The sequence below is a fragment of the Podarcis liolepis genome (genome assembly GCF_965112155.1).
Source record: "Podarcis liolepis genome assembly, chromosome: 1".
In the NCBI taxonomy this organism is placed as follows: Eukaryota; Metazoa; Chordata; class Lepidosauria; order Squamata; family Lacertidae; genus Podarcis; species Podarcis liolepis.
Genome location: NC_139554.1, coordinates 122,402,945 through 122,426,368, shown reverse-complemented (window position 1 = coordinate 122,426,368; position 23,424 = coordinate 122,402,945).

Genomic DNA, 23,424 nt, shown 5'->3' with positions numbered 1-23,424 from the left:
ATCTACTCAGAACAAAAAGCTAAACTGATAGTGAATAATGTGGTGTCGGAGGAACTCAAAATTGAAAAAGGGACACGACAGGGGTGCCCCCTATCTCCTCTGTTATTTATTTCTGTCCTGGAGGTATTGCTGAATATGATCAGAGAGGACCGGTTGGTGCAGGGTATAGTGGTCGGAGCGAAACAATACAAATTGAAAGCTTTCGCAGATGACCTAGTCTTGACATTACAGGAGCCAGAATCTAGCACAAAAAAAGTTCTTGAACTTATCTCGGAGTTTGGTCGGGTGGCGGGATTCAAGCTTAATAAACAAAAAACCAAGGTTTTGGTTAAAAATCTGACACCTACAGAGACAGAGGGGTACCAGAAAGAAACAGAGTTAAGTGTGGTGAAAAAAGTGAAGTACCTGGGGGTATTTTTGTCCACCAAAAATTTAAATCTATTTAAAGATAATTATGAAAAATGCTGGTTGGAAATCAAAAAGGATTTGGATATATGGGCAAGATTGAAATTTACCTTGTCAGGCCGAATCGCAGCTATAAAGATGTGTGTTTTGCCAAAAATGTTATTTTTATTTCAAACCCTACAGGTCGTGGACAGAATGGAATGTTTTGGAAAGTGGCAGAAGGACATATCTAAGTTTGTCTGGCAGGGCAAAAAGCCCCGAATAAAATTTAAAATACTAACTGACTCAAAAGAAAGAGGGGGGTTTGCCCTGCCGGATTTAAGGTTGTACTATGAAGCTGCAGCCTTCTGCTGGTTGAAGGATTGGTTCTTGTTGGAAAACACTGATGTCCTAGACCTGGAAGGGTTTGACAATGTTTATGGTTGGCATGCATACTTGTGGTATGACAAGGCAAAGGTTCATAAATTGTTCAAAAACCATATTGTCAGAAAATCAATATTTGCTGTATGGATGAAGTACAAGGATTTACTAGAAAGTAAAACCCCGAGGTGGTTATCACCAGTGGAAGCCAAAGTTTCCAAAAAAAGGCCCAATATGGAGGCCTACTGGCCAAAATATTGGGAATTAATTGAAAGAGTTGGAGATAACTGGAAGCTCCAAAGCCAAGACAAATTAAAAAATAAGGTGCGAGACTGGTTACATTATGCTCAAATGCAAGAGGTTTTCAAAATGGATAAAAAAGTTGGTTTCCAGGTGGAGAAATCGAAACTAGAGACGGAGTTATTAGAACCCAAAACTAAGGTACTTTCGAGAATGTATAACTTGCTGCTTAAATGGAATACACAGGATGAGACAGTTAAATCGGCTATGATAAAATGGGCACAGGATGTAGGACATAACATTATGTCTGAGGACTGGGAAAGGTTATGGAACACCGGTATGAAATTTACGGCATGTAGTGCCTTGAAAGAGAACATTATGAAAATGGTATACCGGTGGTACATGACCCCAGTCAAGTTGGCTAAAATATACCACCTGTCTGATAATAAGTGTTGGAAATGTAAGGAGGAAGAAGGGACATTCTTTCACCTCTGGTGGACCTGCCCGAAAGTAAAGGCCTTCTGGGAAATGATATACAATGAGTTGAAAAAGGTATTTAAATATACCTTTCTCAAGAAACCAGAGGCCTTTCTGCTGGGCATGGTGGACCGAAAGGTGCTAAAGAAGGACAGAACTCTGTTTATGTATGCGACAACAGCAGCAAGGATTCTTATCGCAAAGTACTGGAAGACACCAGATTTACCCACACTGGAGGACTGGCAGATACAGTTGTTGGACTACATGGAGTTGGCAGAAATGACTGGCAGAATTCGAGATCTGACCGAAGAAACAATAGAGGAGGACTGGAAAAAATTCAAGGACTATTTGCAAAAATATTATAAGTTGTTTGAATGTTAAGATTGTGCATGATTAGGAAACGTCACGCTTCCGCAACCTATTTAAGCAAAGGATAAAATAAGCCTAGATAAAAAAGAAAAGGAAACAAATTTGAAACAATATATTATGTTTATTGTGAAGGTACCAAAAGTAAACTACAAACTTTTGAAACTGGTAACATAATAAAGTCAAAGATACAATAAGTTATGAAACAAGGTAACAAATTGCTGATCAGGTTAGAACAATGAATGCAATGTTGGGAAGATGTGGGGAGGTCCAAAAGAAAGTAAATTTATGAAACATGATGTGTAACATATTTAATTTTCTTTTTTTTTTCTTTTTTCATTTTTCTTTATATATATAAAAAAAAAAATGTTTCTTGCATGTTGCTATGTAAACTAATTTGTGAACCTATGAAAAGGAACGCAATAAAAAATTTTATAAAAAAAAAAAAAAACAAAAAGTTCTTCCTCAAAGCTTTAGTTCATATAGGGAGGTGTGTGTGTGTTTAACAAAACATCCATACGTTATTTTACTTTTCACCTTTTGGTGGAATACTGCCTAGTTATTCCACCTGCCCCCTTCATTGATATTTGTTTTGTTTTGTTTTGTTTTATTGTTTATTTTATTTTTATTGTTCTATTTAGATGATCCACAAGGTCCATTCCAACTCTGATTCTATAGTTCTATGATCCTTTTGAAAAACTGCTTTGAGGTTTTGTTTCAGACAAGTGAAATGGCCAGTGGCGTAGCGTGGGGGGTGCAGGGGGGGGCACAAGTGAAATGGCCAGTGGCGTAGCGTGGGGGGTGCAGGGGGGGGGCCGGCCGCAACATCTGGGGGGCGCGCGCTCTCTCACTCGCAGCTCTCTGCCCCTACCTGGCTCACTCACTCTCTCTCACTGCAGTGCTGGCTGTGCGAATCCGATCCAAGCCGCCGGGTCGCCACCCACTGTGGAAGGGGTGGGTGCCAGGCGTGCGGTGTGGAGAGAGAGCGAGGGACTATCTGGGGGAGGGACAGTGCAGCGGCCGCCCAGCGCAGCACTGAGCGCGGGAGAGAACCACACCAGACCAGACCAGGCAGCAGCAAGAAGAAGCTGGCAGCGGCGGCAGGTTAGGGGTTAGGGGGCACAAATTACTTGCCTTGCCCCGGGTTAGGGGGCGCTAATTAGTTGCCTTGACCCGGGTTAGGGGGCGCAAATTACTTGCCTTGCCCCGGGTGCTGACAACCCACGCTACGCCGCTGGAAATGGCTTCCAGGAGAAATCTCACCCAGGCATAGGAGCCAACTCCTAGGGGCCGAGGTTCTTTCGGTCCCCCAAATAAAATATTTGAGGGAGCCAGGGCCCCCTCCCCCAAGTTAATGTGCAATGCCATTCAAATGGCGTGTGTGCACCACATCTGGGGGGCAGGGCTTACCTGGCCCCCCAATATTTTATTCAAGTTGTCACCCCTGCACCCAGGCAAGATGGAATGCGCGGACCATGGCAACCTTGAAATTAATAACTGGGAGGATATGTGATTACATTTAGATTATTATTTTTTAATGCTCTTAAATAAAGCACAACTGGATGCCTTTATCTGCCCCGGCTGCAGTAGTTGTTTATCTCTTTGACATCTGATGGGAGGGCATTCCACAGGGCAGTCGACACTACCAAGAAGGCCCTCTGCCTGGTTCCCTGTAGCTTAGTTTCTCACAGTGAGGGAGAAGGCCCTTGGTGCTGGACCTCAGTATCTGGGCAGAACGATGGGGGTGGAGACGCTCCTTCAGGTATACTGGACCGAGGCCATTTAGGGCTTTAAAGATCAGCACCAACACTTTGAATTGTGCCCTGAAATGTACTGGGAGCCAATGTAGGTCTTTCAAGACCGGTGTTATGTGGTCCCGGCGGCCGCCCCCATCACCAGTGTAGCTGCCGCATTCTGGATTAGTTGTAGTTTCCAGGTCACCTTCAAAGGTAGCCCCACATACAGCGCATTCCAGTAGTTCAAGTAGGAGATGACTAGAGCATGCACTACTCTGGCAAGACAGTCTGCGGGCAGGTAGGCCTGCATACCAGATGAAGCTGGTAAACAGCTGCCCTGGACACAGAATTGACCTGCGCCTTCATGGACAGCTGCGAGTCCAGTATGACTTTCAGGCTGTGCACCTGATCCTTCAGGGGCACAGTTACCCCATTCTGGACCAGGGAGGCCTCCACAACTGCCCACCTCCTGTCCCCCCAAAACAGTACTTCTGTCTTGTCAGGATTTAACCTCAATCTGTTAGTTGCTATCCATCCGCCCTACCCTATCAGTCTTCACAGCCTTAGAAGGCACCATAACTCTCCAGTGGTTTGATTTCAACCCCAAAGGCGCACTCCTCCATCATCTCACAATACAACAATCTAACAATCTAATATAAAGTGCATTGTTTTATCTTTCTTAAGCTTGCAAGTCTCAACTTCTTTGGGAGGAAGAATGGCATAGAAATGTATAGATAATCAATATTCAGGAGACTCAGAGTGGTGCAGAAGTTCCAGCGTTCAACCCTTTCAGCAAAATCCAGAAGATGGTGTTCTACAGAAATGGTTGGACTCCATTACCCATCAGTTCAGGCGTCATGGCCAGTGGAAGTTCAGGGTTTATGGCCAACAATATCCTGAGGGCACCACTTTGGCTGCCTTTAGCCTAACCCCTGGGGTGCAACTGGCGGGGATGGGGGAGAGGACCTTCTTGGTGGTGGCACCCCATCACCAAAGTAATTGGCTTTCTTTCTCAATTAGTCAAGCCTCTTAACCTCAGTGCTACTGTCGCAAATCTGTAACACCTCCTTTTCTGCTTTTAGTATTGGTTTCCTGTTTTGTGAGATTTTATTCTCACTGAGTCACAATCTGCTTTCGAAATGTACAAAGTGGAAATCACTGGTCCTGCTAGCTAGGGATGATGGGAGTTGAGGTCCAAAAACAGCTGTTTGGGAAACCCTATGTAGACAATCCTGAGGCACATGGACTAATGGTCTGGCTCAGTGCTATTTTTCTAGAAAAAGAGGTGCCAGAACTCACCACGAGCATCTCCCTCATTATCTTAGAATGGCAATGGCACCCACCTGAGAGGCGCCGGAACTCACCTGAGAGGTGCCTTAACATACTTTGTTTTTGTTTTACTTTTATTTTGCTTTAAACAGGTACATATAAATATAGGCAACCAAAAATACAAAGGAAAATTCCCTAATAGTAATGAAAAAAACCTAAAAAAAAACCTACAAAAAATATTGAAGTACATGACACAGAACATAAGCAACTATGGGAAAGATAAAAGAAAAGAAAAAGAAAAATAGAAAAAAGGAAAAGAAAAAGGAAGATGAGCCAAAGCAGGAAAGCTCATCTATTGTACACTTCCGTCAAGCTCACAACAGATCATTATTCTTATCAATTATCTCTATCTGCATTCCAAAGGAATCCCTCATCTTGGTATCAGGGAACATTTCTCTATGCGGTATCATTCTAAACATAGCCAGATCTTTCTTGTTGAGCCCTTGTCCCCTAAATAATTATTTGAACATTCCCATTCTTCTTTCACCAATTTTTAAGGTTTATCTCTTATTGCATCTGTCAGCTTTGCGAGCTCCAAGTACTCCAAGCCTTAACATACTTGAGAGGTGACAGAACGGGGGGGGGGGGGGGAACGATGCCACCTGGTCTGACTCAGTATATAAGACAGCTTCCTATGCTTCATGTGTTCCTTGTTTTTCCATGGACGCCTGACCTCATGGCAGGTCCAACTTCTCCCTGACAATCAGGCACCCACATGGAAGCTCTGGAAACAACACATAGTCTTCATTGTGTATAGTGGAGGGGATGGCTGCCTCCTCTCTGCTCTCCCAATCCCCAAGGACCACTGCAGCAAAAGAACTAGACCTGAGCCATTCCTTGAGCCCCATCACCTGGTAATAATAATAATAATAATTAAGAATAATAATAATTTATTACTTATACCCCACCCATCTGGCTGGGCCTCCCCAGCCACTCTACTTGCCTTCCAACAGGATATTAAAAATACAAGAAAACATCAAACATTAAAAACTTCCCTAAACAGGGCTGCCTTCAGATGTCTTCTAAAAGTCAGATGGTTGTTTATTTCCTTGATACTTGATGGAAGGGCATTCCACAGGGCGGGTGCCACTACCGAGAAGGCCCTCTGCCTGGTTCCCTGTAACTTCACTTCTTGCAGTGAGGGAACCACCAGAAGGCCCTCGGCGCTTGACTCATGTGAGAAAGCTTTCTTCTGAGTCTGCACCAAGACCATCTTCAGAATTCGTTACAGTCTCTTCCCTCCTCTCTTCTCTCTCATATAGTTTATTTGTTCATTTCCCCCTCCCCTTTAATCTCCTGCTACATTCAATGGAAGGCTTCAAGCGTGCGCACACCCAACGTTTGGCCTTTAACATTCAATTTCCTTCAGTCTCATTTCACCGGCTGGTGAGCTCTCCAACCGTTCAGCTCTTGTTTCTGTTGCTCTACGAAAGTGACAGCAACTTCCCTTTTGGGGCTATATTCCCAGATTATCACAGTAAATGGTAAATGGTATGAGGGAGCAGGGCCAATAAAGTTATGTGTTAAATGGAGCTTGAGGGTTTTCTTGTTATCGCGGTGAGCCATTGTTTTAGAATGTGTTTCATTATCTCCTTCATCAATTACAAGGGGATTTGCTGAAGAGGAAAATAAAGAAGAAGGATCCATAGCAATAATCCATTCCTATTTTCATCACGTGCTATGTGTGACTGCTGTCTGTAATTCACCTCTCTTCATTATTGTCCAGGAGGCTGGACAGATTTCTCACTCTTTACATCGATTTAGTGTGTGTGTGTGTGAGAGCACGCACCTGCTGGAAGACACACACACACACACACACACACACACACACACACACACACACACACGTTTTGTCTGTTAACTGCATCACACCATTGTATTCAACCTTTCTGGACCCAAATCTAAAGATGGGTGAATTTTCGGGTTCTCCATTTCCTCATTTTTCCAATCTTTTCCAATCAACTAAGTTGTTGCATGTGCAGAATGAGGTCTATTTGTGCAACTGGACTTTTCCTGTTCTCCTCCCCTTGTGCACCTCCTTCATCCTCTAAAATTTACTCTGGAAGGTTAGTGGGAAACCCAGAAGAGGTTTAGAGGAGGGGAGGTAATAAATTCTCATTGCACAAGCAGACTTTGTGCCCCTTGTGTCTACTCCAAGTCGCGAGTGGCGCTGTGGTCTAAACCCCTGAGCCTCTTGGGCTTGCCAGTCAGAAGGTCAGCGGTTCGAATCCCCGAGATGGGGTGAGCTCCCATTGCTCTGCCCCAGCTCCTGCCTACATAGCAGTTCAAAAGCATGCCAGTGCAAGTAGATAAATAGATACTGCTGTGGCGGGGAAGGTAAAAAGTGTTTCCATGCACTCTGGCACCCATAACAGTCCTCCATGCATCAGTTGTGGTTTAGTCATGCTGGCCACATGACCTGGAAAGCTGTCTCTGGACAAACACCAGATCCCTTGGCCTGAAATGAGATGAGCTCTGCTCTGCACCCCATAGCATAGGCGCCGACTACATGGGGCCTGAGGGGGCTCGAGCCCCCTCAAAAATTTTTTGGGGGGGGCTCAGCCCCCCCAATAATCTCGGGCGCCTTTCCAGCAGAGCGCCGCCGCCGTCCCCCGCCTCCTCCCCACCTGCTCCCTCGCCAGCCAGCCAGCCGCGCGCCCTAGTCGGAGAGCCCCGGCCGTCCCCCGCGAGATTAGGGAATCCCCGGGGGCGGGGGCTCCTGCCTCGCTGCTTCGCAGCACCACCGCCACTGCCAAGGCACTGTCGGGGGGAATTTCCTTCCTCCTGGCGGTTTCAGCCCCCGCGAGAACAGGGGAATCCCGACTGGCCACACCTCCCAGCCAGCCAATCGGCTGGCTGGGGGGCGTGGCTTGCCCTATTTAGGGCCAGAGCCACTTTATTTGCATATTCATGAGCTTATTTATTATTCATGAGCTTTCCCGGGCCCCCCCAATATTTTTTATAAGTCCACGTCCCTGCCCCATAGTCACCTTTGATTGGACTTAACCACCCAGGGGTCCTTTACCTTTTTACCTTTAATACAGTACTATGCTGAATTACACCTTTAAATTCAGTCCTCCAGATATCCCCATCAGTTGGTGATTTATTTATTTGTTCAAAAATGTCTTCATGAAAATTTGCCAGCATTTAAGTGGAAAGTTATCCTAATGTACAAATGTTTGCACACAAATTTATTGAATGCACACATTTCTGAAGAGCAGTTTTGCCGAATATAATGCGTTTTTCTGCATTCTATTTGGAAATAGATTTATGTGCACATTTTACCTCAGTATATGCATTTTTGTACACATTAGCTGTAGAACTGCATTGCACAATTCAGAGAATTACGAGTTGCAAAGAATGGCTGTATTTCAGTTCTCATATAGTTTTGGGCAGTGCAGATCAGACCGAAATGAATTTTCCCCAAGCTTACCCAAGGCCCACCTTTAACGCCAAACTTGAAATGTGTCTCACTTACAGTGCAACCCTACACATAGGGGGACATTATCTGTGTACAAAAGGATTATGCCTTTCAAAACCCCACCACCACCCATAGAGAACATGACTGTAATATATTTAATAACTCTGTCAAAGAGGGAGCTTTTGCAATATGCAGCTTGTTTTTAATGTCACAAGTAGTGGTGTTGCTGGACTTTGTAATGACCTGGCTTGCAATTCAGATTCGGTATTCTCATAAAGCATGCCAATATTCCAAACCCAGCCACAAAAGGCACATCTAACATTTTGCCCTTTATTAGAAGCCTGAATAAATCATACTCTTTTTCTGACTTACTGGGAAATAGTTTTGTTTGCCAAGACTGATTTCGGATTGAACCAGGTTAGGTTGGTGTAGTGTGTGTGTGTAGTGATTCCTTATTTTGTGATAGCAAGCTGACAACGTGTCCATTTCCCCCCACAACTATTCAAGATAAAGTGACCCTTTTCTCCTTTTCTGCCTAGTTTATCTCTTTTCTTGAGGAATAAAGACCTGGAGGAATAGTCTGAACCAAATTTAAATGGCTGTGATGGTGGTGGCCTGCCAGCTGATAATCAGTGCATTACAGAATACTTTTCCAATACCTGTATTACCAGTTCTCACCTGCATAGAAGCACAGAGCCTACTTATTTAAACAGTTAAAGACAGAGCACTGTGTCTTCATGTGTGCAAAATCCCCATCATCTTTTCAATAGGCACATATAGATAAGAGCTGCAATGAATTCTGTACTACCTAAAACACTATGGTTAAAAGCTGAGATGGGGCTTACATTTTAAAGACACATTTTGCAGGAGCCTGAATGGCAACCATTCAAAATGCATCATAGGCTGTGTGGCTTAGAATTGTAGAGTTGGAAGGAGCTGCCAAGGGTAATCTAGTCCAACCCCATGCAGTGCAGAAATCTCAACTAGATCATACGTGACAGATGGTCCTGGGAAGGAGAGTCCACAACCTCTTGTGGGAGTCTGTTCCAATGTCAAAACGCTTTTACCATCAGAAAGGTCTTCCCTGATGTTTAGAATCATAGAATCATAGAGTTGGAAGAGACCACAAGGGCCATCGAGTCCAACCCCCTGCCAAGCAGGAACACCATCAGAGCACTCCTGACATATGGTTGTCAAGCCTCTGCTTAAAGACCTCCAAAGAAGGAGACGCCACCACACTCCTTGGCAGCAAATTCCACTGTCGAACAGCTCTTACTGTCAGGAAGTTCTTCCTAATGTTTAGGTGGAATCTTCTTTCTTGTAGTTTGGATCCATTGCTCCGTGTCCGCTTCTCTGGAGCAGTAGAAAACAACCTTTCTCCCTCCTCTATGTGGCATCCTTTTATATATTTGAACATGGCTATCATATCACCCCTTAACCTCCTCTTCTCCAGGCTAAACATGCCCAGCTCCCTTAGCTGTTCCTCATAAGGCATCGTTTCCAGGCCTTTGACCATTTTGGTTGCCTTCCTCTGGACACATTCCAGTTTGTCAGTGTCCTTCTTGAATTGTGGTGCCCAGAACTGGACACAGTACTCCAGGTGAGGTCTGACCAGAGCAGAATACAGTGGCACTATTACTTCCCTTGATCTAGATGCTATACTCCTATTGATGCAGCCCAGAATTGCATTGGCTTTTTTAGCTGCCACGTCACACTGTTGGCTCATGTCAAGTTTGTGGTCAACCAAGACTCCTAGATCCTTTTCACATGTACTGCTCTCAAGCCAGGTGTCCCCCATCTTGTATTTGTGCCTCTCATTTTTTTTTGCCCAAGTGCAATACTTTACATTTCTCCCTGTTAAAATTCATCTTGTTTGTTTTTGCCCAGTTCTCTAGTCTGTCAAGGTCGTTTTGAGTCAGAATCTCCTTCCTTGTAACTTGAAGCTATTGGTTTGGGTCCCAGCCTCCAGAGCAGGAAAAAAAGAAGCTTGCCTCATCCTCCGTGTGACAGCCCTTTAGATGTTAGGAAATGGTTATCATATCTCCTCTCTGTCTCCTCTTTATTAGGCCAAATATACCCAATGCCCTCAACCATTCCCCATATGGTTTAGTTTCCAGACCCTTTGATCATCTTGGTCAGCCTCCTCTACACACATTCCAACTTGTCAATGTCCTTAAATTGTGGTGGCCAGAATTGGACACAGTATTCCAGGTGTGCTCTGACCAAAACAAGAAACACCGGGACTGGTTTGATGAGAATGACAGTGAGACTGAACGCATTATTGACAAGAAAAGGAAGGCCTTTCAGATCTGGCAAAGAGATAGAAATGGTGCCTCCACTGTCACTTACAGACTCACTGTTAAGACTGTGTTCATGGAAGACAATGTTACTCAGCTACCAGTGGTTGTCAAAAAGAAGACTCTAGCACATCTCTCTGATGAGACCAGCATGTCACTGTCCAGTCTACGGGCGATCGATATCCCGGCTGAGGATGTTGGGACCGGGGGAAAGATGGTGGGGTAGGAGCAGGAATGAGAGTCCAGAAGCCAGGGGTCCAAGGGTCAGGAAGCAGGGAGTCACGAAGTCAAGGGTCTGGGGGCCAAGAAGCAAGGAGTCAAGAAGCCAAGATCCAAGGATCAGGAAGCAAGAAGCCAAATGCAGCAAGGCAGGAAATGTGTTGCTGTGGCAAAGACCCAAAGGGAAATGCTGTCCTTATATCCCTTACCAGCTCTTGCCACCAGGTGCAGTGAGTTACCAAGCGGCCTCACCTGTGCGGCCATGCCTTGCCTCTCCAGAACAAACTTAGGAAGGCCCCAGTCCTGTGAAGCCCTACTGGTCACAGGGCCTGGCTCCTGCACGCATTCCTGACACATAGTGCCAATGCCACATATAAGTGACATCACGCACGGGTGGTGGCATGCACGCGCAAACCACAATGTTGGGCACTGGTAAAATGTGCCCTCATTGCTTCTGCCACTTTTGCATCTAGTCCTTCCCACCACTGCCGTGTGGCCAATGGAAGGCTGCCCAGAATGGAAGGCAGCCCTCAGGCCAAAAAAGATTCCCCTGGTCTAAATGATAATTTACACAGCAGCTAAGAAAATTCTCAACAGTATTCTCCACGTTTTAATGAATTTTTATTACCCATTTATCAGAGAGAATGCAGACGTCTTGCTGCCGGCTGGTTTCATTATTAAGATATTCTTTAGTCTAACATGAGTGTTTAAGGCTCAGGCTTTCAAAAGATTGGGGCACAAAAGCATAAATCAGCATCCCATTTTTTTTGGAGCAAAGTCAGATAAATGGACACCCTAAGGTATTTCAAGTCCAAGCCCAGAGCTTCATCCTTACATTTGATTCCCCAGATAGCATATGCTCTAGAATGAAATACTCATCATTGTTTAGAAAGGCAATCTCATAGCATACAATACCTCTGATTTCTAAGGCACTTTCAAATTATGACCAACCATAGGTAAAGGGACCCCTGACCATTAGGTCCAGTCGTGACCGATTCTGGGGTTGCGGCGCTCATCCCGCTTTATCGGCAGAGGGAGCCGGCGTACAGCTTCCGGGTCATGTGGCCAGCATGACTAAGCCGCTTCTGGTGAACCAGAGCAGCACACGGAAATGCCATTTACCTTCCCACTGGAGCGGTACCTATTTATCTACTTGCACTTTGACGTGCTTTTGAACTGCTAGGTTGGCAGGAGCAGGGACCGAGCAACGGGAGCTCACCCCGTTGTGGGGATTCGAACCGCCAACCTTCTGATCGGCAAGTCCTAGGCTCTGTGGTTTAACCCATGACCAACCATGAATTAAAGCAAATTACTATGTGGGTTTTCTGGGCCTTCAAACTTCCCCTTCACATTCATAAAAAAGGCAGCAGGAAATCAAGAGGTCCCGTTGTTTTACACCAATCCCAGTCTGTCACTGTAGTCCAGTGAAATTCTTTCACCTCTGTGATCTGCAGAAATCCTAGAGCAAACGTAATGAGACAAAATCCTGTTATTTTCAGATCTAGTCCACACACAACAGACCCTCCAAGTGTCCCTATTGTCCAGGGACATTTCCAGATTTACAGAAACTGTCCTGGTTTCTGGGTTTTTGGGCATGTTAACCTCTGGCCCATGGATGTAATTATCTAAACATGGGAAGCTGGCATCACTTCTGGGTATGGCTTGGCCAAAATGGCATGGTGGGCCAAATGGGGAGGACTGGTGGCTCTAATTAGGTCCTAATTAAGCTGTCCACTAGGCTTCCCTATTCAGCCCAGCAGGCCATTTTGGTGAAGCCACAACCAACAGCCCTGCGCCTGATGTCATCTTCACATGTTTAGATATTTACATCCTAGATATACATCTAAAACATAGGATGTACAAATGGGTCCTAGATTTTACACAACCTTCACCAAAGCTTATTTTAAAATCTGCAACGGATTATCATTGCTACTGCTAATAACTCGGAATATAAGAATATAAATGCATTAGTGATCGGCATTATATATATTATATAGCAATATAAATGCATTAGTGATATGCTATAGCCCCAATGACACCCTTACAGGGAGCACAGAATTGACACTTTAGTTGCGTTAAATGATTCTGAAAAAGAGTTCCGGGAGACTGCCAAACATCTAGGTGTACAAACATTATGTACGTGCTCTCTGCCCAAATGTGTTCCTGAATTAAGCAGCATCTATTTTTTTTCCTTCACCGCCAATATGATTTGTTTCATAAACAAGAGCAATTACTTTAAGAGAAATCTGCAGCTATAAATAGAGGCCCTGTTTATTTGTATCTTCATTTCTTCCACATCATAAATAAGATGTCATATGCTCCTTCTATTCCAATCAGATAAGGAAACATAACACAGGTACAATGTGCAAATTGCCTTAATCATACAATTATGGGTATTCAATACACTTCCATGATGCAGAACTCAATTTTCACCTGTCTGTATACATGCTTTCACCATGCATTGCCAGTGCTCTTGAGTGAGCATTTCATCAGGCCTGTTCCCACTGGAAAATGTCCAAAATCTATACTTAGTCATCACAAGAACACCAGCCTTAATCTTTTTGGCATAAATGGGTAGGCTGCCATCTCTTGGGAATATACTATTTTTGCCCCTTCAAAATGTTTTCAAGTGATAACGTCTCTTACTGAGCTCCTGGCATAAGAACTAACAGTGTGCTTGCCACCTAGGGAATCACTTTTTTAAGGACTTACAAAAGTTGCGGTTGAGTTTTGGTTTTTTAATATGAGAGTGGGGATAAATCAAAGTACCACACATATTTTCTCCCACCTCCTTTTAATCAACAAATGTATCCGTACAATAATCAATGCCATCTTAATATTAGCAGAATTGAAGTCCACTATATATTTCACATTAACACTTGGCATATAATTTATAATGAAATCAATTAAATTATTAAGAAATAGTGAAGCAAAAATACGTGAAATCAAAAGCAATTCATTGGAGTTGTGTTGAAGATATTGAGTTTAATATGCAGAAAATGTAATGTTTGTGTGCGTTGAAGTTTGAAAAACCTATGGAAAGGTTTGCAGGTGCAAAGTAGAGAAGTCTATGTGAGCCAGGAAGTTTCACTCTGGCAAATGCGGCAGAAAAGGCTGGATGTTTCCATTTCAGGTCACCATTTATGTCCAAGCTCTAATTCCGAGTCACATGTGCAGTAGAGTTTTTCAAAGAACACACCAAACCACCGCCCATTCCTATTCTGTTCCTGATCACCCTGGCAGCAGAGTTCCAACTCTGTGGAGAGTGATCACAGTCTTCAAGCACAACACCTTGGCAGATGAAGCAGCCTAGGTTTTCTCAAGTCACAATGAAAGGCAGGGTTTGCGAGAGTGAATGATGTGGAACATTAACACCGTTTTAAAATATTTCTGCATCATTTGAGGTGCATTTTGAAAAGATGGGGCAAAAAAAAATCACTGGAGCCTTCTTCTGCTGCCCTTTCTTCCTGGATGCTCTCTCACAATAACAAAAGCCAGCCTGCCCGGCAGTCAACACAATCCATTGATTGAATAAATACAAACCTAACAAACAGTGAGGAAACCAGCTGTGAAAGTGTGTTGTGTTGACAGACAATGCATTTTTAGCAGTGTAATTTACTGCTGTTCGGCTTTACTGACCTTTTGAGAGACTAAAATAAACACATTATTCTCTGTGGTCTGAAGCACTTCACTTGCTTCAGCTATAGCGTACTTTACCACATAAAGGGTTCAGAACTGAGAAGCCCCCATGGGGATACAAAGATGGGGACCCCCCCCCCATAGCTCTTGGTCTGATTGCTACAGCCCCTGTGTCATAATAGTATGCGAGAGTGCAGAAGAATGCGCCGCTTGGCTTACTTCATTGGACCAAACACAACTGCAATATTGAATTCCCTATTATTTCAAAGAGCTTCACTGCTTCTGCTCTCTCGGTACAAAATTTAGAATCAACAGTACTTACCCCCACACCAGCACCCCACACTCAACGCACATAGAAATTACACTTACTTTGCAGTTGATTCTGAAGGATCCTGTGTAAATCTAGAGACTTAACCATATTGATATGGTGTGTGCAATGGTGGGACCAGTTTATATAATGTTATGGTAGGTAGTTAGAGCATTGGATATGGGCCAGGGAAACCCAGGCATATATCTTTGCTCAGACAAAATGAGGCAATTCCACAAGCCTTGAGTTCCTTGAAAGAATAGTGGGTTGTAATGTAAAAGGGCTCTGCAAACACTACCAGCCCATTGTTGATGTCGTCATTGTTGCAGCTCTCTTCTTTTTCATCTTCTTTGGCGATCACTTGTAGCCGAGTAAGATTGTGTTCCATAAACATGGTTTTAACAATGAGTCCGTAAGTGACTGTGGAGGCCAATTCTGGATCCACACGTCCTTCCACAGTGGGGACGTTGGTTTCCAGGCAGGAGTTGACCTTGGTGTGGATTTACCAAGTGTGCCTTCCTCTTAGCACGTTTTCCCCATTTGTCCTGACTTCGAGTGTCTTCAGAGCACATGACACCTTTGGTAAAGGCTGTTCTCCAACTAGAGCGCTTGCAGGCGAGTGTTTCCCAGTTGTCGGTGTTTATACTACCCTTTTTTTAGATTTGCCTTGAGAGAGTCTTTGAACCTCTTTTGTTGACCACAAATATTACGCTTTCCATTTTTAAGTTCGGAATAGATTAGTTGCTTTGGAAGACGACAATCTGGCATCCACACAACATGACCAGCCCAATGAAGTTGATGTTGAAAAACCATTGCTTCAACACTGGTGATCTTTGCTTCTTCCAGTACACTGGTATTAGTTCATCAACGTATCAGCATTGCCGTTCCATCTTCAGCCCATCTATAGCTCTCAAGATCTTTCATCCCTCTTTCCTCTCTAATCATCACCCACATATCCTCACTGAACTGTTCACTTCTCTGATTGGTCTTCATCTCTGGCATGGCCACTTTCCTGGGTCAGAAAGAATGGAGGTCACTGTAACCCTGCTGTTCAAGCAGCTACAGGACACGGTCCCCAGCTTCTTCTGAATTGGCCATATTAATTCAACTTGCGAAAGAACATTTCAGCCAAATAAGCCCCCAGGCAGCACTGAAATTTGTGAGGATCAGAAATGTAAATACAGTTTTAACAGCTTGCAAGAGGTCTGTTTGACAATCTAAAGTGCTCCTCGTGCACTGCGAGTTAAGCCAAAACATTTAAATATTAAGTGCTGCGAGCAATGAAAACGTATTAGAAACTTGTAATTTATTTATAGAGACTAATGCTCTTTTTTAAAAAATAAAAAATATCATTTTAAAAAAAATATTCTGGAAGGGAAGAGGCTTGCAGTGCCTGTTGAGTGATCAAACGGCTTTATGTCACCCATTGTTGCATTCCAGTGATATGTTGCCATGGATGAAAAATGTTGACGGCTAGTCCATTCAAAGAAGCAAGAGGACAATGGAGTGAATTTGAAGTAACCAGAGTGCATGGCTTAAATGCCTGGTGTGAAATAATTAGCCAACCAACCAAACCTAGATTTAGAAATTCCCTATAAAAATAAAATAGATGAGTGAGATGGCTCATGTTTTCATGCCCATGGCTCAATAGTTTTCATGCCCATAATGTCAAGATAGATTATAGCTGGGTGGGGTAAAACGTTGCCAATTCCAACATCCCTTTGTTCTCAGGTTGGGTTAAATGAATTGGCCTGTTTACAGCCTGTGTATCATTTGCACATGTCTGCCATAAGTCTGCTCTGTTCCATTTCCATATTCACCTGAATTAACAACAACAACAACAAGAAGAACAACAGCTCAAGAATATTGAGCCAATGCTATGGTTTAAGAGAAAATTATATGAAAATGCTAGATAGATGGTACCTAACACCTAGTAGACTGGAAAAAAATGTGTAAATCAAAGTAAAAAAAGTGTTGGAAATGTAAGGAGAAAGAAGGCACATTTTCACATGTGGTGGTTTTGTAATAAGGTTAAAGCTTACTGGGAAATGATATATAATGAATTGAAAAAAGATTTTTAAGATAACATTTATAAAAAAACACACAGAAGCTTTTCTCTTGGGAATTATAGGATTACAACTACCCAAACTGTATAGTGTGCAACTACAGCTGCAAGAATGTTATTTGCCCAAAAGTGGAAAGATGAAGAGCTCCCGATGAAAGAAGATTGGATACAGAAACTAATGGAGTATGCAGAAATGGAGAATCTTACCGGAAGAATAAGAAAAAAAGACAACAAACTTTTTAGAAAGGAATGGAAGTGGCTTGTTGAGTATTTACAAACAAACTGTAAACAGATCAAGACATGGGCAGGATTATTGTGAAAACCTGCAGTTTTCAAAATATATTTGAATAAGTTACAGCAATTTGTAGTATGCAGGAAAGGACAGAAATAAATGTAAGGAACTGCAGAAAGAGGGGGAAGGAGTGGAAACTGAAAATGTTAAAACTATGGTTAAATAATTGTTGTAATGTATATAAATGAAAATTATAAAAAATAAAAAAAATCTGTAATTCATATTTATGCAGGTTTAGTCTTAGAACATTTCTAAATGTAGTTTCTCCCAAAGGTAAAATGTGGCCTTCCAACTTTTTTGAGCCCCAAACAGCATCATCATAATGTTTGAGGAATGTGAATTATCCTGGAACACTAAGTTCTCATCTGCATGTTAGTTCAGGAGATGCCTCTCAGATCAGAATTCACATAAATCAAATTCTTTAAGTATTTATTTCCCTAAGTGTTTTGCCCCATGTAACCTGTGTTTCTGCACCCTCTTCATTTAGCCCAGTGTTCCCCAAACTTGGGTCTCCAGCTGTTTTTGGACTACAATTCCCATCGTCTTTGACCACTGGTCCTGCTAGCTAGTTGCAGTCCAAGATCAGCTGGAGACCCAAGTTTGGGAAACCTTGATTTAGCCTCTCCCACACATCTGGCTTGGGACGCGGGTGGCACTGTGGGTTACACCACAGAGCCTAGGACTTGCCATTCAGAAGGTCGGCGGTTCGAATCCCCGTGATGGGGTGAGCTCCTGTTGCTCGGTCCCTGCTCCTGCCAACCTAGCAGTTCCAAAGCACGTCAAAGTGCAAGTAGATAAATAGGCTCCGCTCCGGTGGGAAGGTAAACGGCGTTTCTGTGTGGTGCTCTGGTTCACCAGACGCGGCTTAGTCATGCTGGCCACATGACCCAGAAGCTGTACGCTGGCTCCCTCGGCCAGTAAAGAGAGATGAGCGCCGCAACCCCAGAGTCGGCCACGACTGGACCTAATGGTCAGGGGTCCCTTTACCCATCTGGCTTGCTTTATAAGGCTGTTCATGCCCAACTTGTGGAGGGGAATGTGGGTTCTCATCCATCAGTCCCCCCCCCAGTTTATATGCCTCCCAGGTATCTTACCTGACACCTGCATGTGTAGGTTGTTGGAGGTGATTTTGGGCCTCACCTCTTAACATTCAACTCAGTCCTTGCAAATATTAGTGAGATCTGCTTCAAAGGGCAGGGGGAATCCACTTATTTTTCTAGGAGCTCTACAGCTGTTTAAATAAAAATCCATCTTGGCCACAGAGCATTTTTTAATAGCGTTCCCTTTTTAGCCTCGAAGTGACAAGTAAATAGTTTTGTCAAGATGTCACAAATACTCCTGCATCTATTTGACACACACACAGAAAACATGTGCCGTTTCCAATACTATTTGCCACAAGCAGCTTAACTGTGAGATTATGTCATAGCAAGTGGTAATTAAAGTCTCCTTAAAGATAGAATGGCAATAGTGTGGCTCAGAAGCACATATGAGGCATTCGTAATTCCCAGAATGATGGAGGATTCCTTTCCCTTTCTGCAGATAACCAGCGTTAGTCAAAACACTTTCTTCGAAAGGAATTCAAACTATAAATTCTCGCACTCAAACCAAACAAGAGAAATAATCCTACAGAAGAGATGCATTTGCACACAAATTCACACCTGAATGTACATATACGGTTCATCATCATCATCATTTTAAATTCTTTTTTTCCTGATTTTCAGTGAAGGGGGCCTGTGTGTATCCTCTAGCCTATTGTACATATATACAATTTTGTACATATTACTTGGCTAGAGAACTGCATTGCAAAATTCATCGAAGTGCCAATTTCGAAAAAGGGCTGACTTTCAGTTTCCGTATTATTTTGCAGATTAGGAAAATGAGAACGAAATTCCCTGTTAAGGGAAGCTTTTAATGTTTAACAGATTGTTGTATTTTAATATTTTGCGAGAAGCCTCCCAGAGTGGCTGGGGAACCCAGCCAGATGGGCGGGGTATAAATAAATTATTATTATTATTATTATTATTATTATTATTATTATTATTATTACTCCTATTTCTCTCCCCTCCCTAACATCCAGCATCTTTGTTTCACTCAGAATCTGTGAGCCGAGTTGACAACCTGCTGACACGGGTCCAATAAAATGTTTTGTTTTGTTTTTTTTGTAACTTAGGTTGGTAGTCACCCAAGTGAAATCTGTCAGGTGTTTGATATGCGGGTCCGCAGCATAAAAATAGTTCTGCAGATACACTTTTTTAATTCAGTGTGCTGTCAACAACAGAAGAAAAGGCGCACTGATGATTTATCTACACACTTTCACAGCAGGTAGGAGCAGAGCTTTTGTCATAAATGCCTTTTTGTCAAAAATGATCACTTTCTGTAGGGTATCTTTTCCACGTAGCAGAAAAAGCCAAGCAACCAAAATATTTCATATGATGAAGGAAGCTGATAGCATTGAGCCAGCCGAAGCTCAGTCCTCTGAAGCTGAATGCTTAGCCTACAGAGTTATCTTCCGAAACAGAGAGGCGGGAATCAATTTCATTTCTCCCTCCGGAAGCCACTTTCCAAAGCTTTCTCTGGCTATTGCACCTCTTTCCTGCCCCACCACCAATATTCCTTCAAACTCACATTTGGTTTACAGTGTAACCCAGTGCTTTTTTTCTTCTAAAAAAAATTGTTTAGGGGTACTCTCATTTTGACTCAAGAAAATCACCATTTCATAGTTCAAATCGGGAAAAATAAATACAGTAAATGGACAAAGGTACAAAGATTCACAAAATGTTTAGGGGTATGCGTACCTCTGCATCCCCCCAGAAAAAAAGCACTGGTATAACCTCAGTGTGTTTATGTGCATTTAAATAATGTAGACATGATATATCTATCAGGATTGTCCTACTCACGTGTAGGACCCTGGCAGAGACACATGCCCAACTGGCATGTTTTCTCCATCCTGGTCGGTCATTCAGGAACTTCAAAAGCTTTCTCCAGCCCGAACATCACAGTGACTGATACTAAGCACACTTATGGAGCCTGCATAGTATTAGCAGTCCATGTAACAAACTCAGTAGCACAGCATTTTGGCTAAATTACTTTATTTACATATAATACACTCAGAGCATTCTGACTTAGTTCCTTCCTCTTTCTCATCAGACAGCAAAGAGAAAGAACAAAGGCCAAGAGTCCCACATCACGGAAACACAGTAACACAAAACATCCTGTCTCCGTCACTTCCCACACTGCGAAATGAAAACATACACCGTCATGTGATAGAAAACAATCCCATGACTGCAAGCTTGGAGCAAGAATCCTAACAATATCAACATTAAATATATCAGTGTGATAGGAATTTTATTTTCTTAGATATATGGTAATGTTCATAAGTGTACCAACGAAGCACATACATAGATCAGCACAGGAAGGCCAACCTGGAACCATTTTGATCCCTAAACTGAGCAAATGTTTTCTCTGCAAGGTCAAAGTGGAAAAGCCTCCCCATTGTCTTTTCCTTCACAAATCCTGTCTTAAGGGTATGTCTGTGTTTGAATAGGGTGTGAGCCTGTGACCTGGCCCAGGAACTAAGTATTTATCATTACAAAAGATTGGCCAGGCTCCCCAGGCAATCCAATCAAGTAACCTGCCAGACAGGAGATAAACAAGGACAAGAGAAAAACAACATTTAAATTTCTGTTTAGACCGCCTTTTCTGTGATGTAGGTATGATGTATCTGAGGGGTGGTCTTAGGTTACACCCCTTCTGTGATGTATGTATGATGTTTCTGGGGGTGGTCTTGATCTACAGGGTGGCAATTACAAAAGTCTTTATAAGGCCTTGCACACCATTTTTCTGGGTCCCTCCTCTCTCCTGCAGGTGAGGGGAGCACCCTGTTGCAACAGATCAATAAAGATCAAGCTTACTAGCTGCTTTGCTTCTCAATATTCTCTGGTTGGCCTCTGTTATTCTCTCCTACCAATAGGGAACCTATGTAAGGACTCTATAGGGGCTCTTGGATACCCCATAAGGGAAAAGGGCAATTTTTATTTACAACATCAGCATTAGAATTTCAGAAGAAATGACCTTCAGTTTAAGTCTATGAACGGAAGTTGTAAGTTTAAGCAGGGTGGAATCTAAGGTCACACCACAGCATACATTTAAAAGATACCACTTTAACAGTCATAGCTCCCCCCAAAGGATCCTGGGAGGTATAATTTGTTAGGGGTGCCGCAAATTGTTTGAGCGACACTTCCAAGAACCCTTAACGTTTTACAGTTCTCAGGATTCCTTGGAGGAAGCCATGACTGTTAACAGTGGGTGTATGCCATGGGCTCAAAGAGAATTTGTATCAAAATTTCACACACACTTGTATTTAGCTAGAGATCTAAATTCAGTGGTACCCCGCAAGACGAACGCCTCGCGAGACGAAAAACTCGCAAAACGAAAGGTTTTTTCGTTTTCGAGTTGCCTCGCAAGACGAATTTCCCTATGGGCTTGCTTCGCAAAACGAAGCTTGCCCCGGGGACAGCGGGTCTTCTCTTTTGAAGCAAGGGGCTGGGGGGAGATAGCGATCTCCCCGCAGCCCCTTGCAGCAAAAGACGTCGGGGGAAGCGGGGAAGCGAAGCGCTTCGCTTCCCGCTTCCCCCGCACCTCTTCTAAAGCAAGGGGCTGGGGGGAGATAGCGATCTCCCCGCAGCCCCTTGCAGCAAAAGACGTCGGGGGAAGCGGGGAAGCGAAGCGCTTCGCTTCCCGCTTCCCCCGCACCTCTTCTAAAGCAAGGGGCTGGGGGGAGATAGCGATCTCCCCGCAGCCCCTTGCAGCAAAAGACGTCGGGGGAAGCGGGGAAGCGAAGCGCTTCGCTTCCCACTTCCCCCGCACCTCTTCTAAAGCAAGGGGCTGGGGGGAGATAGCGATCTCCCCGCAGCCCCTTGCAGCAAAAGACGTCGGGGGAAGCGGGAAGCGAAGCGCTTCGCTTCCCGCTTCCCCCGCACCTCTTCTAAAGCAAGGGGCTGGGGGGAGATAGCGATCTCCCCGCAGCCCCTTGCAGCAAAAGATGTCGGGGGAAGCGGGGAAGCGAAGCGCTTCGCTTCTCGCTTCCCCCGCACCTCTTCTAAAGCAAGGGGCTGGGGGGAGATAGCGATCTCCCCGCAGCCCCTTGCAGCAAAAGACGTCGGGGGAAGCGGGAAGCGAAGCGCTTCGCTTCCCGCTTCCCCCGCACCTCTTCTAAAGCAAGGGGCTGGGGGGAGATAGCGATCTCCCCGCAGCCCCTTGCAGCAAAAGACGTCGGGGGAAGCGGGAAGCGAAGCGCTTCGCTTCCCCGCTTCCCCCGACGTCTTTTGCTGCAAGCGGCTGAAGGGAGATCGCTTCTCCCGGTGCTCCGAAGCCGGGCGGGGGGCAGGGGACACCTCCCGCCGCAGCGGGGACACCTTTTGAAGGCAGGCGGGGGGGGAGCAAAGACTTTGGCCCCCCGCCCGCCTTCAGAAGAGGTCCAGGACCTCTTCTGAAGGCTGGCGGGGGGCAAAAGTCTTTGTCCCCCCTGCCTGCCTTCCCAGGGGCTTTTAAATCGCCCCGGACAGCGGAGAAGTCCTCCGCTGTCCGGGGCGATTTTAAAATGCCGCCCGCCAGCATTTTAAGATCGCCCCGCACAGCGGAGAAGTCCTCCGCTGTTCCGGGGTTTTTTAAAATGCTGGGGGTGGGAAGAAAAGCCCTTGTCCCCCCCCCAGCCTTCAGACGAGGTCCGGGGACAGACTGTCCCCGGACCTGGTCTGAAGTCGGTTTCCCTAGGAACGCATTAATTGATTTTCAATGCATTCCTATGGGAAACCGTGCATCGCAAGACGAAAAAACCGCAAGACGAAGAGAATTGCGGAACGAATTAATTTCGTCTTGCGAGGCACCACTGTTCATTTTTTTTTTAAAAAAAAAGTACATTCCATATAAACTGATAAGTCGTTCATTTGTGGACACAGTCAGCGCATCATGGAAAAATACCGTTTCATATACAATTTCAATAAATCTGTCTACAAACTTCCCTTGGAAGTTTCAGAAGAAATCCTAGTTTTGAACAGTGTGCAAATGTAAGGCAGCAAGGGAAAGCCTCATCCAAGTTTTAAGATGTGACATCACTGAGGCTGTAGATTTCGCTATAACTCAAATCTAACTTATGCAAATAAACTATCAATTTGTTACAGTGTTTGTGAATGCAGCTGGCTGCTCAGTTGTTGTTCACACCTTCCTAATGCGACTGGGCTCTTCAAAATATTTCTGCAATTTAAATTTATAG